At 42.1% G+C, this 24965-nt stretch overlaps 1 long non-coding RNA gene and 1 pseudogene across 1 annotated transcript in view; both read left to right on the top strand.

Annotated features, from left to right (window-relative positions):
• Positions 1-24965, top strand: part of LOC118354566 (uncharacterized) — a 38329-nt gene extending 13364 nt beyond the window's left edge. Inside the window, exons 2-4 of the long non-coding RNA XR_007410185.1 lie at positions 12924-13042; positions 22962-23249; positions 24121-24965. This is a non-coding gene — a long non-coding RNA (uncharacterized LOC118354566). The remainder of the gene's footprint in view (positions 1-12923; positions 13043-22961; positions 23250-24120) is intronic.
• On the top strand, positions 14255-19547 carry LOC118354565 (heterogeneous nuclear ribonucleoprotein A3-like; annotated as a pseudogene).

The following is a 24965-nucleotide window of genomic DNA, read 5'->3' as shown; positions in this document are numbered from 1 at the left end:
AGCTCAGCTGTTCTGGGAGAAATTAAAGTGCTGTGGTTAGAACTGCTTCATTCTCGTCCACCAGTGGTAGGAAAGCGGGAGAATTGCAGGGAGGGTGCCAGCCGCTGAGTGGGGGGTGGGGAGGGGTAGGGTGGTGTCTGGGGGTTGGGAGAACTCAGGGGGTACCTATTACTGGAAGCTGCCATGTAGGGAGCAGAGACGGCAGGTTGAGAGGTCCTCAGAATGACCTAAGACATTTTCCCAAAAGTCAAAGTCAAAGAATCGTAATGGCATTAACAGGAATAAGCAGCTCTCTCCAAGTCATGATGGAAAGAGGGAAAAGCCAGGTGCGGAGTAGTTTGTAGGGTGTGCTACAATTTGCATAAAGAAAAAGAAATATATGTATATGCACAAATATTTGTAAATTCAAAGGCCATCTCCCAAAAGATACACTCAAGAAATGTTAACAGTGGTTGCTTTCGCTAAGGGGGATTCCATTACTGAGGGATGTAGCATGAGAGACTTTATTTCACTCTCTACTCTTGCGTGGTCTTTCTTTCTTTTTTTTCAGGTAGGCTCCACTCACAACCCCAAGGTTCAAGCCTCAAGTAAGATCAGGAGTTGAACGTTTGACTGGCTGAGCCACCTAAGGACCCCTCCCTTGTAGAGTTTGTCAATATTATATCCTGTGCAAAAACAAAAACAAAAACAAACAAAAAACCCAAACCACTCAAAATGGGAAATAAATAAAAATTATATAATAATAATAATACACAACCAGAAAAGAAATGACCAGAATCATTGGTGGAAGTATCATAAAGCTAACAAAATTATTCAATCTGAAAATAGGAAAAGGGTAGAATTAATAAATAAACCCAAGTCAAGAAGCAGAAACACATAGAAGAAGGTACAGAAATTTAATAAAGAAAAAAAAAACATAATTTCTGCATGTATTAAGGACAATATTTTGAAGACATTGCACTATGTGTCTCTAGATGTCCTCTAAATCAGGCTCCCCAGCAGCCACCCTGCCATTAGGGCTCCAGGGAAGGTGGCCAAGTGTCCACCACGGGAAGAAGGAGGAGTTAACACTGGAGAAGTGATTTCCAGACAAGAGGGGAAATCACTGAAAGGTTCTGGGGGTGGCGTGGGGAAGAGGTAAGAGAGAGAGATACGTAAGGGGTCAGGTGCCCGTGCTCTTGGTCTACCAGTCTCCACATTTGGATTCTAATGTGTACGTGGGGGGGAGACGACAGGGGGAAATCACCCCCTTCAGGGAGGAAGCCTAGAGCAAAGGGAGCTGGTGTTGCTCTTCCCCTTTGGTCCTGCAGAAGGGTGCCTCTCACAGGGAGCTCCCACATCATTTTAGGGGCCCAGAGGGGGCACGGGATGCCCCTCAGAGGGACAGCCAGACGAAGCGCTCCCCCAGCCCGTCCCCCTGTTTCTCTTATGCGATGCAAGGACTCCCGAAATTCTCTCAGGCTCCCTCATCAGGCGCACGTCCATTTCCTCAATAACGTCAGAGCTTTAACAGGTTTTATAAAAGTCCTGTGCAAACGTGGCTACAAGTGCGAAGAGGATGGTGATGACAGTGATGAAGCAAAACCCTGCAGGACCCCTGACCGCACGCCAGCTCTCCCCGCACAACCACTTTTAATCACAACATTAGTTTTAGATATTCTCTCTTCACTTGCTATAGATTTGAGCTCTCCTACGTCACCTGCTCTTCCCTCCATTTTCCCAATATAGCTCTATTACTATTTTTGGTTAAATCAATAAACGGTGGCTACCTTATGTCTACGTTGACAATGTTCTTCGTAGAGCTGGGGAGAGGGTTATGACTCCGCTCCCTTTCTTGTATAGCTCTGTGTCATTCTCTCCTGCAGTCCTAACATGCTTTCTTTTCTTAAATAATAACCACAAAGACAAGGCCTCATGGTATCAAGTAGGGAGTCATCTCCTTCCTTGACCAGGAGACAGAGCCCTCTCCTAGGGCTCCTCTGACCTGGGCCTGCTGCCCTGATGTCACTGAGAGGCTTTGGTTAGGACAGTGGAGGAAGAAAATGTGTCTCGTAGAAGGTGGTAATTAGCATTTCTCCCTAAAATCCAAAGAGCACCAAGGAAATGAGCTCCTCAGGAAGGAGGCCACTCAGGGCATGACCCAGGTCCTCATCCTGCCGTGGGCCTCCTGCTTGCACCTGCCTCCCTGTGGTCTCTTTTCTCCAAACCTCCACCCACCATTTGAGCCACACAGCCCCCATCCGAGGAGCTAGGCCTCATTCCCCATGCCCAACCTATATGGCTCCAGCACTTGCGCAAGTCTGGGTCTTTCATCTCAAGCAGCCCCCTGGGCTTCTGCAAAATGATGGGGAACTCCTACCCTATAACCTAGTCCCCTGTGAATCCTGGGCAAGGAGGGGCTTTGGTCCTTAGAGGCCAGTGGCAGAGGTGTATGCTGCCTACCATCTGGTCAGCTTTCCTTTGTCACATTCCTACTGCTCTTGGGCTCTTCTGCTTCCTCAAATGATACACCCATTAAATCCAGCGCCAACGCCCACATGTCCCATGGACATATACCAATGTTAATTGTCAGGGACAGTCCCCAAACCTACAATGAGGAAAGGGCTCTTCCCTGACCAGTCTTATAATTAGTAGCACACCTCTCCTTTTCTGGGGAGTCATTATGCTGCATTATGAGATGTCCTATTTGGTTTGTTTTCTCGGGGCTGACCTGAAAAATAGAGAAGCTGTATTATCCTTTGGAGGGGCCCCTGGGTTATCCCAAGAGGGGCTGTGAAATGACCCAAAAATGCCTTCATTTCATTCTCACCCAAGAGTCTTTGGTCCCCCAAGTCCTTTCCAAGAAGGAAAGGGAGATAATGGCCAGTTCTCCCCATTACAGGGATGTGTGGTATGTTTCCAATTTTCTGTATAGTGGGAAAAAAAGAAACTGGAAGGAAATGCATATGTGTGTTAGCAGTTGTTATCTCCAGGTCTGGACATAGATGTGATCATTTTTCTTTTTTTATACTTTTCTGCATTTTCTTCTTTCAAAAAAGATATCTACCATGAGATGCTACCTAACAAAAATTTTTTTAAATATTTTATTTATTTATTCATGAGAGACACACAGTGTGAGAGAGGCAGAGACACAGGTAGGGGGAGAAGCAGGCTCCATGCAGGGAGCCCATGTGGGACTTGATCCCGGGAACCCGGGGTCATGCCCTGGGCTGAAGGTGCCACTAAGCTGCTGAGCCACCCTGACTGCCACTAACAAATGTTTTGTTTTTTTTAAAAATAATTTTTTTAAGGCAATTCTGTCAGAAATTTCTTTTTTTTTTAAATTTATTTGTTTATGATAGTAACAGAGAGAGAGAGAGAGGCAGAGACACAGGCAGAGAGAGAAGCAGGCTCCATGCACCGAGAGCCCGACATGGGATTCGATCCCGGGTCCCCAGGATCGCGCGCTGGGCCAAAGGCAGGCGCCAAACCACTGCGCCACCCAGGGATCCCACAAATGTTTTTAATATTAAAAAATACTTGTCTGTCTATCTATCTAATCTATCAAGTTGCAGGAGTAAAAGAACCTATCTTGAGTTTGAGTTGGAAGGAAGTCTACTTGGACACGTTTGACCTTGGGGTGATAGGAGCAGAGGTTACTCCCCAAGAACGAGTGCTCCGTGATGGCACAGACTGACCACTGTTGAACCCGCAGCACCTACAGCAGCGCCTGGTGCTGAGTGGGCCCCCAAAGTATGTTTTTAAAGTGCACTGGTGAGGGGCACCTGGGTGGCTCGGGGGGTGGAGCATCTGCCTTCAGCCAAGGGCGTGACTCCGGGGTCCTGGGATTGAGTCCCACGTTGGGCTCCCTGCATGGAGCCTGCTGCTCCATCTGCCTGTGTCTCTGCCTCTCTCTCTGGGTCTCTCATGAATAAATAAATAAAATCTTTAAAAAAAATCAAAATTAAACAATGCACGGGGAGTGAGTGAGAGGCAAGGAACTCCCGCAGGTGGAGCTTGATCCTCGGGAGGAGGCCAGGCCTGGCTTCCCTCAGCTTTGTCCCTCAGCCCAGTGTTTAATACCCAAAGTTCCGGGAGAACAGGGTGTTGTAAGTAAAGCTGAGGGACTTCTGGAGACCAACCCCCTGCTTTGCAGCTACACCAAGAACAGGCATCACAGAAGGTAGGGAAGGTATGTTCACTGCCCTGCTTCTTCAAAGACCACACATGCTCTCTGGCAATGCCCCCCCCTCCAAAGCCAGGTGAAGCCCACCCCAGGGGGGCTGAGGGGCTTGGTGAGGCAGGGAGCCCGCTGAGTAGTTCTGAGTCACTTAGCTTTCCCTGCCTCAGGCGCTGTGTTAAAATTCACGGTCAGCAGGATGCTCTCTTAAATATTCCTATTTGGGGGGAGGGCAGTGCAGTTTCTGCCTTTCCCCCACCTTGCCAAGTCTAATAATAGCTCATTCTTGAAGGTGAGGAGACAAAACTGTAACAGAAAGTGGAACTTGCCACTTCGATCATCCCTGATTGTTAGGCCTGTGGCCTAATTTGTCCTTGTTCTTCCCTCCAGACAGCTTCGTGATGCCTGTTTAGGTATTCTGATCATTTTTGCCAAACATCATTGCTCAGTAGTCAGCATGAGGGTGGCAGGGGTCCCTGGACCATGGGTCTCTGGGTATAAGAAGTCCACTTGAGGTCAAGAAGCAAATACTTTCTACCTCATTTTTATCTCTAGGTTATAAAGAGGGGTGTTGTAGGGGGAGGGACTCCTCAGAATTGTCCTCTCTAAAAATGGAATTGGGAGAATGGTGAGCACCCCTCAGAAGTCAACGTGGACTGACACGCTCAGCTCGGCTTCCACGTACCTTCTTTGGACGTATAATGGATAATTATACGTCAATAGGGCTAAGCTACCGTTCCAGTTGTCCGGGTGAATGTTAGTCTAGATATGAAAGTATTTTGTAGGTGTGATTGACATTTATAGTCCGTTGACTTCAAGCAAAGCAGATTACCCTCCAAAATGTGACTTGGCCTCATCCCATCTGTTGAAGGCCTTAAGAGCAAAAAACTGACATTTCCCAGAGAGGACACTCTGCCTCTGGGCTGTACCCAAAGTTCAGCCTAGATTTCCAGGCAGCTGGCCTGCCCTACAGATTTCTGACGGGCCAGCCTCCACAATTATGTAAGTTGATGCCTTGAGACAAATCTCTCTCTCTCTTTCCTTCCTCCTTCTCCACCCCACCCCCGACATCCATTGCCCTACATCTATTACCCTCCTTACTCTCTCTCCATATACATATAACCTATTGGTTCTATTTCTCTGGAGAATTTTGACTGTGGCAGAGACTCCCTCCTTGGCCAAACTTAATCAGCCTTGACTGGGTCCTCTTCTTGACTAGGCCCCATCCTTGGCCTGCCCAGCCCAGTTTTACCAAAGAATCCACCCACCATCCAGTCAAGCTCTTCTTCCTCTGCACTTGATACCTAACCAAATATCTCCTAGTGAGTTTGTGTCTTCTCCATCACCATGCCCTGGCTATAAATCCCCACTTGCCCCTGTTTGTATTTGGACCTGAGTTTAGTCTCTTCTATTGCAATGGTATCGAGTAAAGTCTGTCTTGTCATTTTTAACAAGCATCCACTGAGTAATTCCTCTGTAGCAATACCAAACCCCAAATCCAAGGCTGGTTATAAGGATTTTAGATTCCAAAATCAAACTCAGATTCTCCTATGGCTGCTGTTCCCTGTGTTCCTATAGCAACCAGAAATGCTAAAATCAAGAAGAGCACACAAGCTGGCCTGGGGTGCAGCAGGCACTGGGAGGGGAAAGGCAAGCAGAGGGATGGGGGAGGCTGTGCTTTACTACAACTGCTCAAGTGTGGAACATTATGGAAGGTGGTAGCTTTAATGGATGGATTAATGGATTTAATGCTTTAATGGATTTAATTTAATTTAATTTAATTTAATGGATGGATTTAATGGATTTAATGCTTCTGACTCCCTTTGGCTCACGTGGGTAAATCAGATGGCTGGCTGCAGTCTGGTGTGAGGTAGGGCCAGGAACTGAAGAACAAGATTGTTTAATCACAACAAGCTTCCTTTGTGTATAGATGTCCTGTGTGAGGACATCTACAAGATCCACAGAAACTTTAGCAATATCAAATCGTGGAGAAGCTTAGGATGCCAGATTAGGTCTCCGAGGACTGGAGAGCCTCTCTAGAAAGCAGCTGCAGATCCACAGAGGGGTGGCAAGTGCTCATCTGGGTGAGGGAGTCACAGGGACAGCTGACACATTAAACAGATAATGCCATCCTTCTTCTGACCTCCTCACATAGGAGTGAGCTCAGCTGCCATCACTCTTCCCCCAACCTCTTGAAAAGACCATAGGATCCAGGTGGGGATCCAGCCCCAGACAAGTGTCCAGCAGAGAAAATGAGTTGGAAACCAGGTCAGATAGACAAGGACAAGAGAAGGCGTAGCCTGGGATTCAGTGGGCATTGACTGTGGCCCAGCTGGTGGTTGAGGCTGTGATGTCCTCCTGTCCTAGTTGGAAATATTTCAGGATGTGGGTGGGGCTGCCTCTGCAGAGGAATGTCACCGACACTTCAACAGGGAGGGCCTGGGGCAGTGAGGCCCTATCCATCTTGTCTTTCCAGCTCCACTTCAGCAAATATAGAGACATATAAAGGAGTGTCTCCCTTTTATTGTAAAAAATTTGCAACTTTTCCTTCAGTGACCTGCATCACTGCGTGGTAATGATAATAATACTACTACTCATAGCTACATTTTATTGTATACTTTCCATAGGCCAAGCACATAACATACCTAATTGTACACGATCAACCTTATTATCCCCATTTTACATATGGGAAAGCTCAGGCTTATAAAAGTAAATGCCCCCAAATTACACACCTAGTGGAAACAGTGTGAATGCAGACAATCTGTGTTGACACTTAACCACCACGTTATCTTACCACAAAAGGTTTTTCCGTATGTCTGTTGATTGCTGAACCAACCACATCTCAGGCTTCAAGGTGGGTTCCTGGTCTTAGTTTGTGAAGCCGATTCTAATCACTGGTAACCTAACCACACACCAGAATATCCGTAGGCTGTGGTCAAGCACTGGCGCTCTTAAGTCACTGTCTTAGGACATTGCCAGTCCACATCTTCAAGGGCTGATCTTACTTTCTCCCACTGAGTAGGGATGTGACTACTTGCTGGCTCCTTGTAGCACCAAGACAAGCTCCCCTCAGGGCTGAAGAAGTGGTTATGGAGGAAGTATCCCCTGGCTTCAATCAGACCCCTACAATAAGAAGTAATCCCAAGAATGTTACCTCATCCAAATGCTCTTTAGTTCTTCTTAGGTAAGTCAAGGGTCTGCAGTGCTGTCAACTTTTGGAAATAGCAGCAGCCAGAGTATGAGGAGCTGGAGCTCTGAGCTAAAAGAGACCTGGAATAAAATTCTTCCACCACTGGTAGAGCTGATTCATACAGGCTCAAGAGAGCTCACTGTGTGCAATTTTTCCCAAATGTGGTGATAGCATGAGCTTCACCATGGTGGGAATATTTATACCACAGAACAAGATAAATACTACAACCCAGAGCTTCTAAATTATTGGAGAAATAAAGCATATGAGCACACCACTGGCTCGGGCTGTCAGAATAAGGCATAGGCAATGTCAAAGTCTCTCATTCATGCCTCTGGGTTTTTGTCTGTGCTTTTCTAACCACCTCTATACCACACAGGGGAAGTGGGAATTAACATGGTTGGTATACTAGTTGTCTATTGCTGCATAACAAATTGCCCCAAAATTTATTGGCTTAAAGCAATAGTGTGCCTTATGTCTCATAGTTTTTTTGGGCCGGGAATTTGGGAGAGACTTGGCTGCATGGTTGTGGCTTGGAGTCTCCTATAAAAGTGCAGGCAAGATGTCATCTGGACTTCCAGTCTGAAGCCAGAGCTGGAGGATCTGAGCAAAGCTGATTCACTTCTATGGCCAGCAATTTCATGCTGGCTGTTGGCAGGAGGCATCAGTTCCTGGCCCATGGGGGGACTTTATCACTGGATTGCTTGAATGTTGTCACCACTTGAGAGCTGGGTTCCTCTTGAATGAATAATCCAAGAAAGTGAGATAAAAGCTGCAATGTGTTTGATGACTTAGCTTTGAAAGTCAGATTTAAATGCTGCATTTCCACAACATCCTGTGGGTCACACATCAGCCCTATTCTGTGTAGAAGAAGACTACATGAGGGTGTCAATAGCAGGAGGCAAGAGTTACTTGAAGCTCTTGAAGGCTGCCTACCAAAATTTGTATACAGAAATTGTAATTTACTCATCCAAGAGGACTGGTAGCAAATCATTTTCTCCTAAATCCCATGGCCACCTGCCTGATGTCTGTAGCAAATAGTATTTTTCTAAGCAATAAAAAAGAGGGTGGCCATTGGATAAGCAAAAACAAATGACACTGTCTGCCACATTATACACTCTCCAGACAAGAAACCCTTCTTGTGTCCACCGTACAATTGGCCTCTACATGTGTCTCCCTAGCTTATTAACCAGAATAAATTGCTCCTGTGTCTTTTATGCTTGGTTTGCACAAGCCAACTTTGTGTCTCTCTGATTAAATAGAAAGCCTTTTCATGGGGTGGGGCTGGGTCTCCGAGCAGAGAGCAAATAAAAAAACAAAACAAAACAAAACAAGGCTGATGTGGAAAATAAGAGTTTCTTTGCCCCTGAGGAGACAAGGGCAAATGCTTCCACTACATTTGGTCTGATCACAGGTGCATAATTCTGAAGCTGCTGCTTGCTGGGTTAATATCCAGGTGGAAGGAAAATGTTCTGTGACTGCTCCCTAGACAGTTGTCTTGGAAGTACTTGAAATATTTTCAGAGCAGTGTACAAGGAAGGCAGGAGAGGCCAAGGCATTTTTTTTTTTTTAATAACAAAGTACTTCTGATTATTGACAAGTGATTCCTTGATAGTATCAATGATACAAATGAGTTCCAAGGAGGAAGATATGGTGCCCTTCACATCACAGACTGTATTTTTTACTCAAAACTTTAATACGGAGAGCCTAAGACAGTAAGTGGTTAACAAACCTTCACCTTGTAAAAATATTTGGGTAAAGAAGACGCCACGGCTTGTGCTCCGTATGCCCTCCAAGGCCCATATCGAAGACTTAAATCCAAGGATTCTCAACTAGAAAATGCCATATGTTTTCCTCCTAACAGACATATTACTGAGTCTGGGATGGAAGACTTTGAAAGCAGCTCTTTATTAATTAGATCATTTGTCCCATCCACCTGTTATGAGTGTACAGTGTGGAAAATCACACCATGCACAAGACTAGACTCCATCGAGCCACTTGTGATGGGATCACTAGACAGGTGGAGTAAAGAAGCGCTTCACACGGTGGTGTCTGGCCTTCAGCGAGGCACAAGGTGAGCACCTCCTAGTTACCACAGCGACAGACGCAAGGGGTGGGGGCCGGAGCGCTATCATAGAGACTGTCGTAACTGGTCGTTTTCCAGGGATCCCAAGTGACAACCTCTATTGACCTGAAGCAAGGTTCCCTGTCTCTTCCAGAGACTGTTCAATGTGTTCTTGTCAAAATCCCTTGAAACAGGGTCTTTCACAGAGCAAATGTTTTTCATTTTGATAAACTCAGATTTTTTTAATAAAATAATTTTTATTGGTGTTCAATTTACCAACATACAGAATAACACCCAGTGCTCATCCCGTCAAGTGTCCCCCTCAGTGCCCGTCACCCACTCACCCCCACCCCCCGCCCTCCTCCCCTTCCACCACCCCTAGTTCATTTCCCAGAGTTAGGAGTCTTTATGTTCTGTCTCCCTTTCTGATATTTCCCACACATTTCTTCTCCCTTCCCCTATATTCCCTTTCACTATTATTTATATTCCCCAAATGAATGAGAACATACACTGTTTGTCCTTCTCCAATTGACTTACTTCACTCAGCATAATACCCTCCAGTTCCATCCAGGTTGAAGCAAATGGTGGGTATTTGTCATTTCTAATGGCTGAGGAATATTTCATTGTATACATAGACCACATCTTCTTTATCCATTCATCTTTCGATGCACACCGAAGCCCCTTCCACAGTTTGGCTATTGTGGACATTGCTGCTATAAACATCGGGGTGCAGGTGTCTCGGCGTTTCATTGCATCTGAATCTTTGGGGTAAATCCCCAACAGTGCAATTGCTGGGTCGTAGGGCAGGTCTATTTTTAACTCTTTGAGGAACCTCCACACAGTTTTCCAGAGTGGCTGCACCAGTTCACATTCCCACCAACAGTGCAGGAGGGTTCCCTTTTCTCCGCATCCTCTCCAACATTTGTGGTTTCCTGCCTTGTTAATGTTCCCCATTCTCACTGGTGTGAGGTGGTATCTCATTGTGGTTTTGATTTGTATTTCCCTGATGGCAAGTGATGCAGAGCATTTTCTCACGTGCATGTTGGCCATGTCTATGTCTTCCTCTGTGAGATTTCTCTTCATGTCTTTTGCCCATTTCATGATTGAATTGTTTGTTTCTTTGGTGTTGAGTTTAAGAAGTTCTTTATAGATCTTAGAAACTAGCCCTTTATCTGATATGTCATTTGCAAATATCTTCTCCCATTCTGTAGGTTGTCTTTGAGTTTTGTTGACTGTATCCCTTGCTGTGCAAAAGCTTCTTATCTTGATGAAGTCCCAATAGTTCATTTTTGCTTTTGTTTCTTTTGCCTTCGTGGATGTATCTTGCAAGAAGTTACTGTGGCCGAGTTCAAAAAGGGTGTTGCTTGTGTTCTCCTCTAGGATTTTGATGGAATCTTGTCTCACATTTAGATCTTTCATCCATTTTGAATTTATCTTTGTGTATGGTGAAAGAGAGTGGTCTAGTTTCATCCTTCTGCATGTGGATGTCCAATTTTCCCTGATGAACATGGATGCAAAAATTCTCAACAAGATACTAGCCAATAGGATCCAACAGCACATTAAGAAAATTATTCACCACGACCAAGTAGGATTTATCCCCGGGACACAAGGCTGGTTCAACACTCGTAAAACAATCAATGTGATTCATCATATCAGCAAGAGAAAAACCAAGAACCATATGATCCTCTCATTAGATGCAGAGAAAGCATTTGACAAAATACAGCATCCATTCCTAATCAAAACTCTTCAGAGAGTAGGGATAGAGGGAACTTTCCTTGACATCTTAAAAGCCATCTACGAAAAGCCCACAGCAAATATCATTCTCAATGGGGAAGCACTGGGAGCCTTTCCCCTAAGATCAGGAACAAGACAGGGATGTCCACTCTCACCACTGCTATTCAACATAGTACTGGAAGTCCTAGCTTCAGCAATCAGGCAACAAAAAGACATTAAAGGCATTCAAATTGGCAAAGAAGAAGTCAAACTCTTCCTCTTCACCGATGACATGATACTCTACATAGAAAACCCAAAAGCCTCCACCCCAAGATTGATAAAACTCATACAGCAATTTGGTAGCGTGGCAAGATACAAAATCAATGCCCAGAAATCAGTGGCATTTCTATCCACTAACAATGAGGTTGAAGAAAGAGAAATTAAGGAGTCAATCCCATTTACAATTGCACCCAAAAGCATAAGATACCTAGGAATAAACCTCACCAAAGAGGTAAAGGATCTATACCCTAAAAACTATAGAACACTTCTGAAAGAAATTGAGGAAAACACAAAGAGATGGAAAAATATTCCATGCTCATGGATTGGCAGAATTAATATTGTGAAAATGTCAATGTTACCCAGGGCAATTTACACGTTTAATGCAATCCCTATCAAAATACCATGGACTTTCTTCAGAGAATTAGAACAAATTATTTGAAGATTTGTGTGGAATCAGAAAAGACCCCGAATAGCCAGGGGAATTTTAAAAAAGAAAACCATATTTGGGGGCATCACAATGCCAGGTTTCAGGTTGTACTACAAAGCTGTGGTCATCAAGACAGTGTGGCACTGGCACAAAAACAGACACATAGATCAATGGAACAGAATAGAGAACCCAGAAGTGGACCCTGAACTTTATGGCCAACTAATATTCGATAAAGGAGGAAAGATTATCCATTGGAAGAAAGACAGTCTCTTCAATAAAGTCAGATTTATCAGATTTTCCTTCTATGCATCATCCCTTTGGTGCCTATCTAGTCTAAGAATACTTTGCCTGGCTCTATATGCTATAGATTTTTTCTTTTTTTTTTTTCTAAAAGTTTTATAGTGTTATACTTTATATTTATGTCCATGATCCATTTTAAGTGATTTTTTATGAAGTGTGACACTTAGGTCAAGTTTCATTTTTATTCATTTATTTGTTTGCTGAATCCTACGGATGTCCGATTGCACCACTTCTCCCTCACCAAAAATCAGGTGGACCTATTGAAATGGGTCTTTTTCTGAGTTCTCTGTTCTGTTCCACTGATCTACGTGACTACTTCTGCCAATATGACAGTCTTGATCACTGTAGCTCTATAATAAGCTTTGAAATTGGGTGAATGGATTCCTTCCAGTTTATTCTTCCTTTTCAAAAATTTTAAGGCATTTAAGTTCCCTTGCCTTTCCACATACAATTTTTAAAGATCTATATTTATAAAAATTTTTTGCTAAGATTTTAACAGCAATTGCATTATACCTGAGAATGAACATCTTTACTGTGTTAAGCCTTCCAATTCATGAGCGTGATGTGTTTCTCCATTTACTTAGATCTTTTTTTTTATTTCTTGCATCAGCATTGCATGATTTTCAGCATGTAAGTCCTATATGTGTTTTGTTAGATTTACATCTAAGTATTTCATTGTCTTTGAGCAATTGTAAATGGTACTGTATCTTAATTTCACATGCAAATATATGGAAATACAATTGATTTTTGTATGTTTCTCTTTTTTTCTTTCTTTTTTTTTTTTTTTTTAAAGTAAGCTCCACGCCCAGCACAGAGTCCAACTTATGAGCCTGAACTCACGACCCTGAGATCAGGACCTGAGCTGAGATCAAGAGTCAGACACTCAACCAACTGAGCCACCCAGACACCTCTGTATGTTTTTCTTTTATCCTACGATCTTTCTTGAACTCACTTGTTAGTTCTAAGAGTATATTTGTACATTTGCTGGAATTTTCTATGTAGATCATTTGCCAACTGCAAATAGAGGCAGTTTTGTGTCTTCCTTTTTAATCTGTATGCAGTTTATTTCTTTCTCTGGCCCTTATTACACTGACTAGAACTTCTAGCACTATATTGAGTTTACTCCTGATCTTGGGGATAAAGCATTTAGGTTTTTTGCCTTTAATATGATGTTAGCTCTACGTTTCTTTAGATGTTCTTTATCAAGTTAAGGAAGTTCCCTTTATTCCTAGTTTTCTGCGAGTTTTTATTATAAATAGGTGCTGATTTTTATCAAATGTTTTTTCTACATCTGTTGATATGATTGTGTGATTTTTTTTTATCCTTCAACAGTTTAATCTGGTGGATTACATTGATAGATTTTCCCATATTGAACCAGCCTTGTATCTGGAAATTCACCCTCTTGGATCATGATGTAAAGTCGTTTTCATTTACTGTTGATTTTTATTTGCTGATATTCTAAGGGCTTTTGCATCTACATGAATGAGATATCAGTCTATAGTTTTCTCTTTGGTTTTGGTACTAGGGTAATTATAGGTTCATAAAACGAACTGGGAAGTGTTCCCTCCTCTTCTATTGCCTGGAAGAGATCGCATAGAATTAGTGTTAATTCTTCTTTAAACATTTGATAGAATTCTCTGGGTCTGGAGATGCTGTTTCTGGTAGACTGTAAATTGTAAATTCAATTCCTTTAATAGTTGTAGGGCTATTAAATTATCGTTTCATATTGAGTGAGTTGCGGTAGTTTGTGCTTTTTAAGACAACGGCCCATTTCATCTGTGCTGTGAAATTATGTGTATGGGGTTGTGCGTGGTATTCCCACATTAATTCTTCTACTATCTGCAGAGTCTGTGGCAATACTCATGTTTCATTCCTGATATTGATAATTTGTGTCTTTTTTTTATTCTTGTCATTTTTATTAGAGTTTTGTCAATGTTATTGACTTTAAAAATCTGTTTTATGGATTTTCTGTATGATTTTTCTGTTTTCAACTAAATTGATTTTGCCCTTCTCTTTACTATTTCCTTCCTTCTGTTTGTTTGGGATTATTTTGCTTTTCTATTTGTAGATTCTTGAGGTGAGAACTTAGATAAGTGAGTTAAGACCTTTCTTCTTGGTCTCAAAATGGAGGTAAAACCACAGCCCGGTCGCCCCCAGCCCCACTCAGCCATCACCGCTGCTGCTAGGGGGAGGAGGGCCATGATCCAAAGGAAACAGAGCAGTTGAGAAAACCGTTTATTGGTGGTTTGAGCTTCAAAACTACAGATGATAGTTTAAGAGAACATTTTGAAAAATGGGGGCACACTTACAGATTGTGTGGTAATGAGAGTCCCCCAAACAAGACTTTCCAGGGGATTTGGGTTTGTGACTTACTCTTGAGTTGAAGGGGTGGATGCAGCAATGTGTGCCCGGCCACACAAGGTTGATGGGTGTGTAGTGGAACCAAAGAGAGCTGTTTCTAGAGAGAATTCTGAAAAGCCTGGTGCCCATCTAACAGGGAAGAAAATTTTTGGTGGTGGTATTAAAGAAGATACAGAAGAATATAATTTGAGAGACTACTTTGAAAAGTGGCAAAATTGAAACCATAGAAGTTATGGAAGACAGGCAGAGTGGAAAAAAAGAGAGGATTTGGTTTTGTGACTTTTGATGATCATGATACAGTTGATAAAATTGTTGTTCAGAAATACCACACTATTAATGGGCATAACTGTTAAGTGAAAAAGGCCCTTTCTGAACAAGAGATGCAGTCTGCTGGATCACAAAGAGGCCGCGGAGGTGGATCTGGCAACTTTATGGGTCATGGAGGAAACTTTGGAGGTGGTGGTAATGTTGGCTGTGGTGGAAACTTTGGTGGAAGAGGAGGCTATGGTGGTGGAGGTGGTGGCAGCAGAGGTAGTTATGGAGGAGGCGATGGTGGATTTAATGGATTTGGAGGTGACGGTGGCAACTATGGTGGTGGTCCTGGTTATAGTAGTAGAGGAGGCTATGGTGGTGGTGGAGCAGGATATGGAAACCAAGGAGGCAGATGTGGTGGTGGTGGAGGATATGATGGTTACAATGAAGGAGGAAATTTTGGAGGTGGTAACTATGGTGGTGGTGGGACCTATAATGGTTTTGGAAATTAGAGCGGACAACAGCAATCAAATTATGGACCCATGAAGCGGGGCAGTTTTGGTGAAAGAAGCTCGGGCAGTTGCTATGGTGGTGGTTATGGATCTGGTGGTGGGAGTGGTGGATATGGTAGCAGAAGGCTCTTAAAAAAATTCAGAAAAGGGCTACAGTTCTTAGCAGGAGAGAGAGTGAGGAGTTGTCAGGAAAGCTATAGGTTACTTTGAGACAGTCATCCCAAATGCATTAGAGGAACCATAAAAATATGCCACAGGAGGAACGATGATCCATAGTCAGAAAAGTTACTGCAGCTTCAACAGGAGCCCTTCTTGTTCAGGACTGTCATAGCCACAGTTTGCAGAAAGTGCATCGATTGATTAATGCACTGTAGTGTCAATTAGATGTGCATCCCCGAGGTCCTTTAACTGTTGTAGCTTTGTCTTTTTCTTTTCATTACATCAGGTATATTGCCCTGTAAATTGTGGTCATGGAACCAGGAATAAAAAATTAAGGAATTTTTAACTTTTCAATATTTGTGTAATTCAGTGTTTCTACATTTTAGTACAGAAACTTTAACAAAATGCAGTTTTGAAGGCGTTTCTTTGTGAGTTAACCAGTAAAGAAGATCATTGTTAATTACTATTTTGTATGAATTCTGCTAAAGTGAACTGTAAAGAAATACCTGCTGACTTGCAGTTTAAGGGGGAAATCTATTCTCTGCGTTTCCAAACCATGAAATGAATAGGCTCTGACATGTGGAGAGAATAGATATTTGTATGTTTGCAATGTGTGTTTTAGATAAATAGAATTGGGTATTTAAATTAGCATATGTGTGAATTTGATATAGCATTAAGATTTACCTTCAAATGAAAAAAATCTCAAAATTCCTAAAAAAAAAACCTTTCTTCATTTTTTAGATTGAGATATGATTGATATGTCACATTACACTCATTTCAGGCATTCAACATAATGATTTCGTATACGTACATATGGTGAAATGATCGTCGCAATAAGCCTACTCAATATCCATCACCGCACACAGTTACAGATTTGTTTCTTGTGTTTAGAACTCTTAAATTCTATTTTCTTAGCAGCTTTCAAATATACCACAGAGTATTGTTGACCACAGTGACCATGCTGTACATCGCCTCCCCGTGACTTACCTGTTTTATACCTGAGAGCTTGGGCCTCCTGACCACCTTCACTCATCTTGCCTGCCCCCACCCCCTGCCTCTGGCACCCAACACTTTGTTCTCTGGATCTGTGAGCTTGGGTTGTTTCTTTCGAACTTGGTTTTTAATATTCCACAAGTAAGTGAGCTCATATGGCTCATATGGCGTTTGTCTTTCTCTGACTTGTTTCACTTAGCATAATGCCTTCTGGTTCCATCCACGTTGCAGCAAAAGGCAAGATTTCCTTCTTTTTTGTGGTTGAATAATATTCCATTGTGTATACACCACATTTTCTTCATCTTGTTCATCCATCGATGGACACTTAGGTTGTTTCCAGGTCTTGGCTCTCATAAATAACGCTGCAGTGAAAATAGGGGTAGAGATATGTTTCTGAGTTAGTGTTTTTGTTTCCTTTGGATAAATACTCAGAAGTAAAATTGCTGATGATGTACCAGTTCTATTTTTAATTTTTTGAGGGACCTCTACTCTGCATTCCACCTTTCTTCTTTTCTAATAAATGCACTTAGTGCTGTCGGTTTCCCTCTCAGCACTGTTTTAGCCACGTATCACACATTTTCATGTGTTGTACTGGGGTTAGATGCCTTTTAAAAATTTCCCTTGAATAAATAAATAAAATAATAAATAAATAAATAAAAATAAAAACTTCCCTCGAGACTTCTCCTTGGACTCATGGATCATTTAGAAGTGTTTAGTTTCCAAGTATTTGCAGGTTTTCCTCTTATCTTCCTGCCACTGATTTCTAATTTGGTTCCATTGTGATCTGAGAACACACCGTATAGGAGTTTAATTGCTTTAAATTTGTTAAGGCTTATCTTACGGCCCAAGACATGGTCTACTTTGGTGTATGTTCTGTGACCGCTCGAAAGACCCTATATCCCGCTGCCGGTGGGTGGGGTGCCCTGCACCTTCGGACCCGAGGTGTTCCCTGGTGGCATCTGGGCTCCCCTGCATCCCGGCTAACGTCCCACTTGTCCACCCACCATGGACAGGGAGCCGCGGCTGTTTCCCGCTGGACTCTGTGTCTTTCCAGCTTCCTTGTCGGTTCTAGCTGTCTGCGCCTTACGTACCTTAGAGCTCGGGGGTTTTGTGAACACATTTAGGGTTGCTATGTCTTCTTGGGGAATTTATACTTTTCTTATGATATAGAATTCTGGTCATTTTCTTTGCTCCAAACTCTATCTGACATTAATGTAGCTCCTCCTGAATTCCTTCGAGTAAGTTCTCCTCTGTCCCCTCCATTCTGCCGTGGGCCCCATCTGCCAAACTTGTCATTTCGGTCATTCTATTTTTCTCTTCTGAAGTGTCCATTTGGTTTCTCTTCATATCTTCCGCTTGTTTGATGAGGTTTGCTAGCTATTTGTATTGTTTTGAGCGTGTGTCTAGTTGCTTGCTGAAACATTTTTATCACGGCTGCTTTGGAATCTTTGTCTAATAATCCTAACTTCCTTCTCATCTTGGTCCTGGCATCTACTAATTATCTTTTTTTTAAAAAAATATTTATTTATTCATGAGAGACAGAGAGAGAGAGAGAGGCAGAGACACAGGCAGAGGGAGAAGCAGGCTCCATGCAGGGAGCCCGACATGGGACTCGATCCTGGGACCCCAGGGTCACGCCCAGAGCCAAAGGCAGATGCTCAACTGCTGAGCCCCCCAGGTGCCCCTGATTATCTTTTTAAATTCAGTTTGAGATCTTCCTGGTTCTTTGTATAATGAGTGATTTTCAACTGGAAGCTGGACGTTTTCATATTACGTTGGGAGCCTCTGGATCTGTTTTATCTGGCTTTCTCAAGCAGAGGATGGTGACACCTCCCCGTTATTTAGAGGTTGAGGAAGGAGTTCAGGGTTTCCGTCTGGCCTCTGTTCGTGTTCAAAGTGGGGAGAAGGCTCTACATTGCTGCCAGGTGGAGGTGGATGCTCAGGCTCCCAGCATGTTCTCCGCTGATACCCTGGGGATTAACTTAGTTGAGGAGGAAAGTGCTAGCTCTCCACCTGACCTTTCCTGATACCACCTTGGCAGGAGCAGTCGGGTGCATTGTTACAGGCTCACAAGAGTGGGAGTATAGTCTCCTCGCTCACTTTTTCTTAGTGCGGGTGAGGAAGGGGAACCATAATTTTTTTCCATGGTGTTTGATTGAATGGGGCCAGTCATTGTCTAAAAGTGTTCTGTTTTGCTAGAAATGTCTTTGCTACAAATTCCACTAGAGAATATTGCAACAACTCTGGCGACTGGACTTATAATGGTGATCATTTCATAATGTATGTAAATGTCAAATCACTGTGCTGTATAATTGAAGCCAATAAAATATTGTGTGTCACCTGGACTTCAATTTCAAAAAAGGATGATGGAAAATCAAAAAATATAAAAATGACTGTAAAAAAAAATGTATTCAGATGTAGAAGAAACGTCCACTGACAAATGGATGGACAAGTGGGCCTTGAATTGTGTGAATATGATGTAAATAAAGCCCAGACAGAGGAAAGGAAGGCACTAGGAAGGAGTATCAGAGTGCGAAGTGGGACCTTTCTGCTCTGGAGAGGCACTGCTTTGGGACATGATTATAAGCCAACGATAGTCAGAGACCTGTGAGCTAGGAAAAGGACAACCTGCATCACTTCCTCAGGGAAGCCCTCCTGGATCCTCCCTTTAACTTTTGACTTTCTTCTGAGCTCCTGTAGCATTTTCAACTCGCATACCCCAAAACTAAGGTATATGGGAAGATATATATTGAGATATCATTCACAGACCATAAAAATCACCCCTTTAAAGTGTATGATTCAGTGGTTTTTAGCATATTCGCACAGTTGGGCAATCAATACCACTATCTAATTCCAGAACAGCTTCAATATCCCCAGAAGAGCCACGTATCCATTAGCAGTCACTCTCCTTTCCACGATTCCCCCAGTCAGACAACCACTAATCTATTTCCTGTCTCTGTGTGTTTGCCAATTCTGAATATTTCCTTTAAATGAAATAATATATAATGTGGTCATTTGTGTCTGGCTTTTTCCACTTTCATCCATGTTGTAGCATATATTGGTATTTCATTCCTTATTTATTTATTTATTTATTTATTTATTTATTTATTTATTTATTTTTATTTCATTCCTTTTTATAGCTGAACCATATTTCATTAGCTGAATACACTACATTATCCACGTATCAGCTGGTTGGTATTTGGATTGTTTTCACATTTTAGCTATTATGGATAATGTTGCCATGAACATTAACATACAATATTTTGTCTAGAAATATGTTTTCAATTCTCTTGAGTGTATACCTAGGAGTAGAATTGCTGGGTCACATGATAACGGTTTGTGTAGCTTTTTTTAGAGGAACTTCCAAATTGTTTTCCAAAATGCTGCATTCTCACCAGCAATATATGAGGGTTCCAGGATCTGCACATCTCTGTGAACACTTGTGATAGTCGATCTTTTTTATTATAGCTGTCCCAGTAGGTGTGAAATGATATTTCATTATGGTTTGGTATTGTTAACTAAAACCTAATGATGTTGAGCATTTTTTCAGGGGAATAATTTGCTATTTGTATATCTTTTTTGGGGAAATATATATAAAAATATTTTGCCTGTTTTTTAAAAAATTGGTTATTTGTCCTTCTATTATTGAATTATAAGAATTCTATATATTCTGGATACCAATCTCCTATAAAATATATGGTTTGCAGATATTTATTGCAGTCTGCAGAGGCCTTTGCATTCTTGAATATCCTTTGAAGCACAGAAGTTCTTAATCATGAAGTCCAATTTGCCCATTTCTTTTTGTTGTCATTGCTTGTATTTTTGGTATCCTATCTAAGAAACCAGAGCCTAATCCAAAGTCACAAAGATACATGTCTGTGTTTTCTTCCAAGAGTCTCATAGTTATAGCTCTTACATTTAGGTCAACGGTCCATTTTGAGTTAATTTTTATATATGGCAGATGTCCAACTTTGTTCTTTTGCGTGTGATTCCTTGTTGTCCCAGCACATTTGTTGACTATTCTTTCCCTCTTGATTTATGTTGACATCATTGTTGAAAATTAGTTGATCATAAATGTAAGGATTATTTCCAGGCTTGATTGTATTTATTGATCTATATGCCTGCCCTCATGACAGTAGCACACAGTTCAGATTGCTGTCGCTTTAGAGTAAGTTTTGAAGTCAGGTAGTGTGAGTCCTCCAATGTTGTTCTTCTTAAAGATCATTTTGGTTGTTCTGGGTCCTTTGCACTTCCATGTGAATTTTAGGATCGGACTGTCAGTTTCTGCAAAAAAAAAAAAAAAAAAAGTCAGCCAGGATTTGACAGGGATTGAAGTAAATTTGAAAGCTACTTTGGAAAGTACTGCCACTCTAACAATATTAAGTTTTCTAATCCATGATTATAGTCTGTCTTTCCATCTATTCGGGTTTTCTTTACTTTCTTTCAACAACTTCTTTATGGCTTTCAGTGTATAAATTTTGCAGTTCTTCTGATGAATTCATTCCTAAGTATATATTTTTTTAAATTTCAGTTGCTATTATAAATGGACTTGTTTTCCTAATTGAATTTCCAGATTGTTCTCTACTGTTGTATAGGAAATCAATTGTTAATTTTATTCTGATTTTGTATTCTGCAAACTTTCTGTATTTGTTTATTACCTCTAATAGTGTCTGTGTGGGGGCATCCTAAGAACTTTTAAATATGAGATCAGGTCACCTGAAAATAGGAAAGTCTTACTTTTTTCCTTTCCAGTCTGGATGCATTCTATTTCTTGCCTATTCGTCCTCCAGCACAATATTGAAGAGAAGCTATAAGGGTGAACACCCTTGCCTTGTTCCTGATCCTAAGCAGAAAGATGTCATCCTTTCATCACCATGTATGATGTTAACTGTGGGTTTTTCATTGATATGCTTTATCAGTTGGAGGAAGTTCCATTCTATTCCTAGTTTGTTGAATCTTTTTATCATAAGAAGGTCTTGGCTTCTTGTTAAATGCTTATTCTATGTCTATTAAGAAGATAGATTAATGTTTTTCATCAAGGTTATAAAAATTTGGGCTTTGATTTCTTCAAATATTCTCTTTGCCTCTTCTCTCTTTTGTCTCTCTCTCTGGGACTCCCATTATGTGCATGTTGATATTCTTCACTCTGTCCCACAGGTCTCTGAGGCTCTGTTCATTTTTCTGAATTCTTTTTTCTTTCTACTGTTTACCCTTGAAAATCTCTGGTGGTCTATCTTCAAGTTCACTGATCCTTTTTTTTTCTGCCTTCTCAAATTTGTTGTGTTAACTTTGAAAACAACGAACCTAACCCAAACCCCTTAGTAGACAGATGAAAATGCAGACCAGAAAAATTCAATGAGTCATCCCCCAGCAAATCTTTCATGTCAGCCATTGTATTTGTCAACTCTAGAATTTTTATTTATTTTTTTAGAGGTGGGGAGAGGGACAGAGGGAAAGCGAGAGAGAGAGAATCTTAAGCAGGCTCCATGGTCAGAGCAGAATCTGACCTGGGGCTCCATCTCACAACCCTGAGATCATGACCAGAGCGGAAATCCAGAGTCAGACGCTTAACTGACTGAGCCACCCAGGCGCTGCACAACTCTAGAATTTTTATTTAACTCTTTTTATAATTTTTTTATTGACATTCTATACCTGGTGAGACATTGATCTTGTAGTTTCCTTCAGTTCTTTGAACATGTTTAAAATATCCAATTTAAAGTTTTTGTCCAGTATGTCCAATATATGAGCTTTCTCAGTTTGTATTAGTTTCCTAGGTATGGGACATACTTTCTTGTTTCTTTGCGTGCCTTATAATTTTCTGTTGGAAATGAGATTTAGGAAAATTTCCTTAATAAACACTTCTTGGATTCTTGGAAGATTTTGGTTGATGTCCAGGATTGTAATAACATTGATTTTCTAATTTTTTTTGCCAGTGTTCTCATTGCTTTCATGGTGATCTTCAGAGGCACTTAATTCCATCATATCTGCCTACACCCCATAGCATTTTGAATTAACCTCTATTATAGCACTTATAACAAATGGTATGTATGACCTACTTTATTCCCCTGCTAGGCTGCAAGCTCCTAGAGGGAAAGGATTGTGTCTCATTCACCTCCTTATTTTTCCCTTCCAGAGCAAATCCAGGTCTTTGGAAAATAGCAGGCTGTTGCTGAAGCAATGAGTGATTGAACTCCTAAGGAAGCTAACCACTGAGGAAAAGTTTATGTTAACTTAGAGTACTATGGTCTTATTTCTTAATCTTAGAGAATTCTGGAAAAACTATTCTTGCATTTGCATCTAGACAATTCTGGTCGTTTCCATCCCAATTGTGACACTTTGTAACAGAGTGTCCTAAGGCAGTTTTCGTAATCATTTAGAACCTCAGTTTTCCATATTTTTGCAACGTGGATAATAATACTTAAGATCATAACATTGCGGTCCTAGTATGTTTCAGAAGATTAGATGAGATGACACATATAAAGCCCATAGCACAGTGGAAGGCAATGCTGCTCATAATTATGAGTGTTTATTATTCTTGCCTTTCCTAACTCCAGGAAACTTTAATCACTTCCTGCTTAATTTGAGCAAGGGTTTGGCAAATGCACCTGCTAACAGCAACTGATGAACAATGCTGTCTTCAACTCCCTCATGCCTGAGCTTCCACAAAGGCCTTCTTTGAAACCCATGCAAGCAGAACAACCAAGGTGCTTCATCAATGGGGCTCATGTACTGACAGGGCTCCGAACAGAAAGAATTTGCTGCCTTGTGGTGCTGGCCAGGTGTGGAGTCAGGGATTGTGAGGCAGCCTTCCTGGAGGACTGGAGGCTTCGAAGCTGGGGGAGGTAAGAACTCCAGGACTGACCTAGGAAGAGAAGCAACCCTACAGACTCCTAAAAAGCAAAACAGAGGGGTCCCCAGACCTTCCAGGATGATGTCCTGGGGGAAGAGAATGGAAGGCAAGTTGTGCTGAGAGCTCTCTAATTTATTGACACTTCCTAGTATGGCTTTTCTTGGAGAGAAAAAAAAAAGTGTTTTGTTTTGTTTGTTTGTTTGTTTGTTTTTAACTTTGAAAACAATGAACCTAACCCAAACCCCATATTAGACAGATGAAAAATACAGAGCAGAAAAATTCAATGAGTCACCCAAGATCAGACAGGAAGAGAGCAGCAAAGCTCCAAGGTAGCTGTTGTTCTGACTGGGAGTCCAGGACTTTTCCCATCTTATCTGCTGTGACCCTTGTCTTGAGTCATGTACATATCTCATCTCCAATAATTGTTTATCTGACCATAGACACTTGGATCTACAGTGTTTAAAGAGCTAAAATTAGAATCAAGAGGGTGGGGTTCAAACACAAGACCTGGTGTCATCAGTTAACTTGTATGAATCTCATTGTTTTCATCGAAAACATGGGGCTCCAAATCCCCTCCCTGCTTCTCTCTCCTCTTGTTATTCTAAGCAGCACAGAAATAAAAGACATGGAAAAGATTCTTCACTCTAATTTTTTTCATCCAGACATTTATGAAGATCCACCATTCATTCCCTTAGTAGCATAATATGGATACTCACGGCTTTATTTGGTTTGGAAGATCGCTAGCCCTAAACCTTTAATCAGAATCCTAGGCCACACCTCTCTTCCTACCAATCCCTGGGCTAGGAGTCAAGGGGACACTGCATCCGTGGCCTGACGTTTGTCCCTCTGTCCCATACCTCCAGGACGCCATGTGACGTGAGTGACTCCACCCAGGACAACACCCTTTGGCTCCTGCTTATATGTCCCAATGTTCACCGGACTCAGATGCTTGAGTGTCTAGGAGATACCTGTGCTTATTCCCCTCCGAGCCTTGCGGTCCTCCCCATCTCAGCACGACACCTCCAGAAACACAGGTGTCACCCGCATGTTCTTTCATGCCCTCAAACCTAATATAGTTGACAGTAACGGAAGTTGGAAGTTCCTCCTCCACACCATGTGATTCTTCACGGCCGTGTAGCCCCTATGCCGTCTGGGTAGGGCCGCTCACTCCCATACCTTCCCCGGTCCAAGCCAACAAGGGTAATCTCATCCCTCATCCACGCCGTGTCTGGTAACGTCCATCTAAGCTAACGAGGCTGCGGGCAATGGACGTATAGTGGGGGTAGGAAGCTAGCCCTGGCCCGTTCTCCCGGCAATGGGCATTTGTCCAGAGATGGCTCAATCAATCCGAGATCAGGATTTTTATTTTACAGTTGTTGGAACGATGCCTGCCCCTCCCCCAGGCAAATAGGACCATCTTGCCACCCTGTATAGGTCTTGCTCTTGAAGCCAAGAGGTATGGACTTGCATCCAGGTATGGACTCAGCATAAGGATAAAGGGATGCAGAAAGGGTGGGGGACAGACGGAGTGGGACTGAGAAGCAGAAGAATACATTTAGAGCCCTGATCAAACCTTACTTGAAGCCCACATCTGTCATAGCTTTCACTTTATAAGTCTGTAAATCGTCCTTATTTTCTGAAGAAAGTTGATGGAGTTTTGTTTCCTGAAATCGAAAGAACCAAACCAATAAACGTATCCACGCCACTA

This window comes from Canis lupus, chromosome 4 (genome assembly GCF_003254725.2).
Source record: "Canis lupus dingo isolate Sandy chromosome 4, ASM325472v2, whole genome shotgun sequence".
NCBI lineage: Eukaryota > Metazoa > Chordata > Mammalia > Carnivora > Canidae > Canis > Canis lupus.
The sequence above is the reverse complement of the archived record's forward strand: the minus strand, read 5'-3'. Positions and strand labels throughout refer to the sequence as shown.